The following is a 10185-nucleotide window of genomic DNA, read 5'->3' on the forward strand; positions in this document are numbered from 1 at the left end:
AAAGGGTAAAAGGGTGTAATCTCAGTTAATCACTGAGATAGGGGATCAGAATGGTCACCATGCCCCTCTGTATGCAGGCTCTTCTGCAGGCTTATAGACTTCTTGTGATTTTTCTTTAGATGCTATCTTGTTCATGCAGCTTTTTCACAAGATTACTGAAGGGAAAGCCAGGGAAGAGATTTCATCATCTGTTAATTACTTATTCTTCATTTCTACTTCTTTGATCTATGGAAAGAGCTAACAGATTAGGAAGGTATTATGTGATCCAAAGATTTGAAAGGTGTGCTAGGGCTGGAGATGCGTAGAATCTGGAGGTGCTTTGTTTAAGGTTAGGGACAGGACAAGAGGTGTCTCCTGCAGAGAGCTCTTTCCTGCCTAAAGCTGCTTACGGTATGCCTGGGTCTTGGACAGACTGAAAGCTGAACATGAGCATGTTATCACCATTGACATCTCCCTGTGGGAATTCGAGAACAGCAAGTACTATGTGACCATCATTGATGCCCCAGGACACAGAGACTTTATCAAAAACATGATTACAGGCACATCCCAGGCCGACTGCGCTGTCCTGATTGTTGCTGAAGCAGGTATCTCCAAGAATATGCCCTTCTGGCTAACACTCTGGGCATGAAAGAACTAATTGCCGGAGTTAACAAAATGGATTCCACTGGTCACCTTACAGCCAGAAGAGATACAAGAAAATTATTAAGGAATTTAGCACCTACATTAAGAAAATTGGCTACAACTGTGACACAGTAGAATTTGTGCCAATTTCTGGCTGGAATGGTGGAACCATGCTGGAGCCAAGTGCTAGCGTGCCCATGGTTCAAGGGATGGAAAATCATCTGTAAAGTTGTCAATACCAGTGGAACCACACTGCTTGAAGCTCTGGATTGCATCTTGCCACCAACTTGTCCAACTGACAAGTCCTTGCATCTGCCCCTCCAGGATGTCTACAAAATTGGTGTTACTGGTACTGTCCCTTTGGGTCGAGTGGAGACTTGCGTTCTCAAACCTGGCATGGTGGTCACCTTTGCTCCAGTCATTGTTAGAACTGAAGTAAAGTCTGTTGAAATGCACCATTAAGTTTTGAGTAAAGCCCTTCCGGGGGACAATGTGGGCTTCAATGTCAAGAGCATGTCTGTCAACTATGTTTGTCATGGCAATGTGGCTTGTGACAGCAAAAATGACCCACTGGTGGAAACATCTGGCTTCACAGCTCAAGCGATTATCTTGAACCATCCAGGACAAATCAGCATTGGATATTCACCTGTGCTGGACTGTCACACAGCTCACATTGCTTACAGGTTTGCTGAGCTGAAAGAGAAGATTGATCATCAGTCTGGAAAAACAAGCTGGAAGATGTCCCCAAATTCTTGAAATCTGGTGATGTTGCCATTGTTGATATGCTTCTTGGCAAGCCCATGTGTGTTGTGAACCTCTATGACTATACTTCTTGTTCATTTGCTGTTCATGACATGAGATAAACAGTAACTGTGGATGTCGTCAAAGCAGCAGACGAGAAGGCAGCTGGAGTTGACAAGGCACCAGGTCTGCCCAGAAGGTTCAGAAAGCTAAATGAATATTATCCCCAATACCCTCTTTCTTTTAAATTAAAATATAGTTGAACTACAACTTTGCATTAGTTTCAGGTATACAGTCAGTTGATTCAGATAAATATATACGCCATACAGTAGTCCTTGTTGGTTATCTACTTTATATATAGTGCTGTGTATATCTTAATCCCCCAATCGTAATTTATACCTGTCCCCCCACATCCCCTTTAGTAACCCTAAATTTTTCTGTGTCTGTGGGTCTATTTTTGTTTTGTATCTTTTTTTTAAAGATTTTTAAAATATAAGTGATATTATATGATATTTGTCTCTGTCTGGCTTACTTCACTTAGTATGATAAGCACTAGATCCATCCGTGTTGCTGAAAATGGCATTATTTCATTCTTTTTTTTTGACCAAGTAATATTTCATTGTATGTATATACACCACATCTTCTTTGTTCATTTATCTATTGATGGACATTTAGGTTGATTCCATGTCTTGGCTATTGTAAATAGTGCTGCTATGAACATTGGGGTGCATGTATCTTTTTCAATTATGGTTTTCTCCAAATAGATGACCAGGACTGCAGGATCACGTAGTAGTTCTATTTATAGTTTTAAAGAATCTCCATATTGTTCTCCATAGTGGCTGCACCAATTTACACACCCACCAACAGTGTAGGAGGGTTCCTTTCTCTCCACCCCCTCTCTAGCATTTGTTATTTGCAGACATTTTAATAATGGAAATTCTGACTGGTGTGAGGTGATACCTCATTGTAGTTTTGATTTGCATTTCTCTAATAATCAGCCATGCTAAGAATCTTTTCATGTGCCTTTTGGAATCTGTATGTTTTCTTTGGAGAGATACCTTCATAGATCTTTTGCCCATTTTTGATGAGGCTGTTTGCCTTTTGATACTGAGTTGTATGAGCTGTTTGTATATTTTGGAGATGAATCCCTTGTCAGTCACATCAACTGTAAATATTTTCTGCCATTCTGTATGTTGTCTTTTCATTTGTTTACAGTTTCTGTTGCTGTGTAAAAGCTTTTAAGTTTAATTAGTCCCCATTTCTTTATTTTTGTTTTCTTTCATTACTCTAGGAGAAAGATCCAAGAAGATACTCCAGCAATTTTTGTCAAAGGGTGTTCTGCCTTTGTTTTCCTCTAGGAGTTTTACAGTAACTGGTTAACTGGTTTTATATTTAGGTCTTTAATCCATTTTGAGTCTATTTTTATATATGGTGTTAGAGGATGTTCTAATTTCATTCTTTTACATCTAGCAGTTCTGTTTTCCTAGTACCACTTATTGAAGAGAATATCTTTTCTCCATTGTATATGCTTCCCTTTTTTGTTGTATATTAATTGACCATAGGTGCATGGGTTTATTTCTGGGCCTTCCTCTTCCATGGATCTATATGTCTGTTTTTGTGCCAGTACCATACTGTTTTGATTACTGTAGCTTTGTAGTATAGTCTGAAATCAGGGCACCTGATTCCTCCAGCTCGTTTTTTCTTTCTCAAGATTGCTTTGGCTATTTGGAGTCTTTTGTGTCTCCATACAAATTTTTTCTTCTAGTTCTGTGTAAAATGCCATTGGTAGTTTGATAGGGATTGCAATGAATATGTAGATTGCTTTGGGTAGTATAGTCATTTTGACAATATTGATTCCTCCAGTTCAATAGCATGCTATATTTCCATCTGTTTGTGTTGTATTCAATTTTTTATCAGCATCTTACAGTTTTTGGAGTACAGGTCTTTTGCCTCCTTAGGTGTGATTATTCCTAGGTATTTTATTGGTTTTGATGAGACGGTAAATGGGATCGTTTCCTTAATTTCTCTTTCTGATCTTTCATTGTTACTGTATAGAAATGCAACAGATTTCTGTGTATTAATTTTTCTATCCTGAAACTTTACCAAATTCATTGATGAGCTTTGGTAGTTTTCTGGTAGCATCTTTAGGATTTTCTATGTATAGTATCATGTCATCTGCATACAGTGACAGTTTTACTTCTTCCTTTCCAATTTGGGTTCCTTTTATTTTTCTTCTCTGATTGCTGTGGCTAGACATTACAAAACTGTTGAATAAAGGTGGCAACAGCTGGCATCCTTGTCTTGTTACTGATCTTAGACGAAATGCTTTCAGCTTTTCACCACTGAGTATGATGTTAACTGTGGGTTTGTCATATATGGCCTTTATTATGTTAAGGAAGCTTCCCTCTATGCCCGCTTTCTGGAGAGTTTTTATCATAAATATGTGTTAACTTTTGTCAAAAGCTTTTTCTGCATCTACTGAGATGATTAAATGGTTTTTATTATTCAATTTGTTAATGTGGTATATTACACTGATTGATTTGCAGATACTGAAAAATCCTTGCATCACTGGGATAAATCCCTCTCAATCATGGTGTATGATTCTTTTAATGTATTGCTGGATTTGTTTTGCTAGTATTGTTTGAGGATGTTTGCATTTATATTCATCAGGGATATTGGCCTGTAGTTTTCTTTTTTTGTAGTATCTTTGTCCAGTTTTAGTATCAGGGTGATGGTGGCCTTGTAGAATGAGTTTGGAAGTGTTCCTTCCTCTGCAATTCTTTGGAATAGTTTCAGAAGGATAGGCATAACCTTTTCTCTAAATATTTGGTAGAATTTGCCTGTGAAGCCATCTGGTCCTGAACTTTTGTTTGTTGGGACTTTTAAAATCACAGATTCAATTTCAGTACTTGTAATTGGTCTGTTCATATTATCTATTTCATCCTGTTTCAGTCTTGGGAGACTGTACCTTTCTAAGAATGTATCCATTTCTTCTAGGTTGTCCATTTTATTGGCATATAGTTAGTTGTTGTAGTCTCTTATGATCCTTTGTATTTCTGTGTTGTCAGTTGTAATTTCTCCTTTTTCATTTCTAATTTTATTCATTTGAATCCTCTCCCTTTTCTTGTTGATGAGTCTGGCTAAAGATTAATCCATTTTGTTTCTCTTTTCAAAGAACCAGCTTTTCGTTTCATTGATTTTTGCTTTTCTTTTTGTTTCTATTTCATTTATTTCTGCTTGATCTTTATGATTTCCTCCTACTAACTTTGGGTTTTGTTTGTTCCTCTTCGTTTTATTTATTTATTTACATCTTTATTGGAGTATAATTGCTTTACAATGGTGTGTTAGTTTCTGCTTTATAACAAAGTGAATCAGTTATACATATGTTCCCATATCTCTTCCCTCTTGCGTCTCCCTCCCTCCCACCCTCCCTATCCCACCCTCCAGGCAGTCACAAAGCACCGAGCTGATCTCCCTGTGCTATGCGGCTGCTTCCCACTAGCTATCTACCTTACGTTTGGTAGTGTATATATGTCCATGACTCTCTCTCACTTTGTCACAGCTTAACCTTTCCCCCTCCCCATATCCTCAAGTCCATTCTCTAGTAGGTCTGTGTCTTTATTCCTGTCTTACCCCTAGGTGCTTCATGACATTTTTTTCCTTAAATTCCATATATATGTGTTAGGATACAGTATTTGTCTTTCTCTTTCTGACCTACTTCACTCTGTATGACAGACTCTAGGTCTATCCACCTCATTACAAATAGCTCAATGTCGTTTCTTTTTATGGCTGAGTAATATTCCATTGTATATATGTGCCACATCTTCTTTATCCATTCATCCAATGATGGACACTTAGGTTGTTTCCATCTCTGGGCTATTGTAAATAGAGCTGCAGTGAACATTGTGGTACATGACTATTTTTGAATTATGGTTTTCTCAGGGTATATGCCCAGTAGTGGGATTGCTGGGTCATATGGTAGTTCTATTTATAGTTTTTTAAGGAACCTCCATACTGTTCTCCACAGTGGCTGTATCAATTTACATTCCCACCTACAGTGCAAGAGGGTTCCCTTTTCTCCACACCCTCTCTAGCATTTATTGTTTCTAGATTTTTTGATGATGGCCATTCTGACTAGTGAGAGATGATATCTCATCGTAGTTTTTATATGGATTTCTCTAATGATTAATGATGTTGAGCATCCTTTCATGTATTTGTTGGCAGTCTGTATATCTTCTTTGGAGAAATGTTAAAAACAAAAATGTTTTTTTGTTATTGAACTGCATGTGCTGCTTATAAATTTTGGAGATTAATCCTTTGTCAATTGCTTCATTTGCAAATATTTTCTCCCATTCTGAGGGTTGTCTTTCGGTCTTGTTTATGGTTTCCTTTGCTGTGCAAAAGCTTTGAAATTTCATTAGGTCCCATTTGTTTATTTTTGGTTTTATTTCCATTTCTCTAGGAGGTGGGTCAAAAAGGATCTTGCTGTGATTTATGTCATAGAGTGTTCTGCCTATGTTTTCCTCTAAGAGTTTGATAGTTTCTGGCCTTACGTTTAGGTCTTTAATCCATTTTGAGCTTATTTTTGTGTATGGTGTTAGGGAGTGATCTAATCTCATACTTTTACATGTACCTGTCCAGTTTTCCCAGCACCACTTATTGAAGAGGCTGTCCTTTCTCCCCTGTACATTCCTGCCTCCTTTATCAAAGATAAGGTGACCATATGTGTGTGGGTTTATCTCTGGGCTTTCTGTCCTGTTCCATTGATCTATATTTCTGTTTTTGTGCCAGTACCATACTGTCTTGATTACTGTAGTTTTGTAGTATAGTCTGAAGTCAGTGAGCCTGATTCCTCCAGCTCCGTTTTTCTTTCTCAAGATTGCTTTGGCTATTCAGAGTCTTTTGTGTTTCCATACAAATTGTGAAATTTTTTGTTCTAGTTCTGTGAAAAATGCCAGTGGTAGTTTGATAGGGATAGTTTGATCAGTGTCTTATAATTTTCTGCATACAGGTCTTTTGTCTCCTTAGGTAGGTTTATTCCTAGGTGTTTTATTCTTTTTGTTTCAATGGTAAATAGGAGTGTTTTCTTGATTTCACTTTCAGATTTTTCATCATTAGTGCATAGGAATGCCAGAGATTTCTGTGCATTAATTTTGTATCCTGCTACTTTACCAAATTCGTTGATTAGCTCTAGTAGTTTTCTGGTAGCATCTTTAGGATTCTCTATGTATAGTATCATGTCATCTGCAAACAGTGACAGCTTTACTTCTTCTTTTCTGATTTGGATTCCTTTTATTTCCTTTTCTTCTCTGATTGCTGTGGCTAAAACTTCCAAAACTATGTTGAATAAGAGTGGTGAGAGTGGGCAACCTTGTCTTGTTCCTGATCTTAGTGGAAATGCTTTCAGTTTTTCACCATTGAGGACGATGTTGGCTGTGGGTTTGTCATATATGGCCTTTATTATGTTAAGGAAAGTTCCCTCTATGCCTACTTTCTGCAGGGTTTTTAATCATAAATGGGCATTGAATTTTGTGAAAAGCTTTCTCTGCATCTATTGAGACGATCATACGGTTTTTCTCCTTCACTTTGTTAATGTGTATCACGTTGATTGATTTGTGTATATTGAAGAAACCTTGCATTCCTGGAATAAACCCTACTTGATCATGGTGTATGATCCTTTTAATGTGCTGTTGGATTCTGTTTGCTAGTATTTTGTTGAGGATTTTTGCATCTATGTTCATCAGTGATATTGACCTGTAGTTTTCTTTCTTTGTGACATCCTTGTCTGGTTTTGGTATCAGGGTGATGGTGGCCTCATAGAATGAACTTGGGAGTGTTCCTCCATCTGCTATATTTTGGAAGAGTTTGTGAAGGATAGGTGTTAGCTCTTCTCTAAATGTTTGATAGAATCCACCTGTGAAGCCGTCTGGCCCTGGGCTTTTGTTTGTTGGAAGATTTTTAATCACAGTTTCAGTTTCAGTGCTTGTGATTGGTCTGTTCATATATTCTATTTCTTCCTGATTCAGTCTTGCCAGGTTGTGCCTTTCTAAGAATTTGTCCATTTCTTCCAGGTTGTCCATTTTATTGGCATAGAGTTGCTTGTAGTAATCTGTCATGATCTTTTGTATTTCTGCATTGTCAGTTGTTACTTCTCCTTTTTCATTTCTAATTCTATTGATTTGAGTCTTCTCCCTTTTTTTCTTGATGAGTCTGGCTAATGGTTTATCAATTTTGTTTATCTTCTCAAAGAACCAGGTTTTAGTTTTATTGATCTTTGCTATCATTATTTCATTTATTTCTGATCTGATTTTTATGATTTCTTTCCTTCTGCTAACTTTGGCGTTTTTTTTGTTCTTTCTCTAATTGCTCCAGATGCAAGGTTAGGTTGTTTATTCGAGATGTTTCCTGTTTCTTAAGATGGATTGTATTGCTATAAACTTCCCTCTTAGAACTGCTTTTGCTGCATCCCATAGATTTTGGGTCGTCGTGTCTCCATTGTCATTTGTTTCTAGACAGTTTTTAATTTTGTCTTTGATTTCTTCAGTGATCACTTCATTATTAAGTAGTGTATTGTTTAGCCTCCATGTGTTTGTATTTTTTATGGATCTTTTCCTGTAATTGATATCTAGTCTCACAGTGTTGTTGTCGGAAAAGATACTGGATACAATTTCAATTTTCTTAAATTTACCGAGGCTTGATTTCTGACCCAAGATATGATCTATCCTGGAGAATGTTCCATGAGCACTTGAGAAAAATGTGTATTCTGTTGTTTTTGGATGGAAGGTCCTATAAATATCAATTAAGTCTGTCTTGTTTAATGTTTCATTAAAAGCTTGTGTTTCCTTATTTTCATTTTGGGTGATCTGTCCATTGGTGAAAGTGGGGTGTTAAAGTCCCCTACTATGAATATGTTACTGTCGATTTCCCCTTTTATGGCTGTTAGCACTTGCCTTATGTATTGAGGTGCTCCTATGTTGGGTGCATAAATATTTACAGTTGTTATATCTTCTTCTTGGATTGATCCCTTCATCATTATGTAGTGTCCTTCTTTGTCTCTTCTGTCTGATATGAGAATTGCTACTCCAGGTTTCTTTTGGTTTCCATTTGCATGAAATATCTTTTTCCATCCCCTCACTTTCAGTCTGTATGTGTCTCTAGGTCTGAAGTGGGTCTCTTTTAGACAGCATATATATGGGTCGTGTTTTTGTATCCATTCAGCCAGTCTGTGTCTTTTGGTGCGAGCATTTAGTCCATTTACATTTAAGGTAATTATCGATATGTATGTTCCTGTTCCCATTTTCTTAATTGTCTTGGGTTCGTTATTGTAGGTCTTTTCCTTCTCTTGTGTTTCTTGTCTAGAGAAGTTCCTTTAGCATTTGTTGTAAAGCTGGTTTGGTGGTGCTGAACTCTCTCAGCTTTTGCTTGTCTGTAAAGGATTTAATTTCTCCGTCAAATCTAAATGAGATCCTTGCTGGGTAGAGTAATCTTGGTTGCAGGTGTTTCTCCTTCATCACTTTAAATATGTCCTGCCAGTCCCTTCTGGCTTGCAGAGTTTCTGCTGAAAGATCAGCTGTTAACCTTATGGGGATTCCCTTGTGTGTTATTTGTTGTTTTTTCCTTGCTGCTTTTAATATGTTTTCTTTGTATTTAATTTTTGACAGTTTGATTAATGTGTGTCTTGGTGTATTTCTCCTTGGATTTATCCTGTATGGGACTCTCTGTGCTTCCTGGATTTGATTAACTATTTCCTTTCCCGTATTAGTGAAGTCTTCCACTATAATCTCTCCAAATATTTTCTCATTCCCTTTCTTTTTCTCTTCTTCTTCTGTAACCCCTATAATTTGAATGTTAGTGCATTTAATGTTGTCCCAGAGGTCTCTGAGACTGTCCTCAGTTCTTTTCATTCTTTTTTCTTTAGTTTGCTCTGCAGTAGTTATTTCCACTATTTTATCTTCCAGGTCACTTATCTGTTCTTCTGCCTCAGTTATTTGCTATTGATCCCATCTAGAGTATTTTTAATTTCATTTACTGTGCTGTTCATCATTGTTTGTTTCATCTTTAGTTCTTGTAGGTCCTTGTTAAATGTTTCTTGCATTTTGTCTATTCTATTTCCAAGACTTTGGATCATCTTTACTATCATTATTCTGAATTTTTTTCAGGTAGACTGCCTATTTCCTCTTCATTTGTTAGGTCTGGTGGGTTTTTATCTTGCTCCTTCATCTGCTGTGTGTTTTTCTGTCTTTTCATTTTGCTTATCTTACTGTGTTTGGGGTCTCCTTTTTGCAGGCTGCAGGTTTGTAGTTCCCATTGTTTTTGGTGTCTGTCCCCAGTGGCTAAGGTTGGTTCAGTGAGTTGTGTAGGCTTCCTGGTGGAGGTGGCTAGTGCCTGTGTTCTGGTGGATGAGGCTGGATCTTGTCTTTCTAGTGGGCAGGTCCATGTCTGGTGGTGTGTTTTGGGGTGTCTGTGGACTTATTATGATTTCAGGCAGCCTCTCTGCTAATGGGTGGGTTTGTGTTCCTGTCTTGCTAGTTGTTTGGCATAGGATGTCCAGCACTATAGCTTGCTGGTTGTTGAGTGAAGCTGGGTGCTGGTGTTGAGATGGAGATCTCTGGGAGATTTTCGCCATTTGATATGTGGAGCTGGGAGATCTCTTGTGGACCAGTGTCTTGAAGTTGGCTCTCCCACTTCAGAGGCACAACACTGACTCCTGGCTGCAGCACCAAGAGCCTTTCATCCACACGGCTCAGAATACAAGGGAGAAAAAGTAGAAAGAAAGAATTAGAAGAAAGAAAGAAAGAAGGGAGAGAGGGAGGGGGAGGGAGG

At 37.8% G+C, this 10185-nt stretch overlaps 1 pseudogene; it reads left to right on the plus strand.

The window, feature by feature from the left end:
- Positions 1-394: 394 nt before the first annotated feature.
- Positions 395-1579, plus strand: LOC132435557 (elongation factor 1-alpha 1 pseudogene; annotated as a pseudogene).
- The last annotated feature ends 8606 nt before the right edge of the window (positions 1580-10185 follow it).

The sequence above is a fragment of the Delphinus delphis genome, chromosome 12 (assembly GCF_949987515.2).
Source record: "Delphinus delphis chromosome 12, mDelDel1.2, whole genome shotgun sequence".
NCBI classification, from domain to species: domain Eukaryota; kingdom Metazoa; phylum Chordata; class Mammalia; order Artiodactyla; family Delphinidae; genus Delphinus; species Delphinus delphis.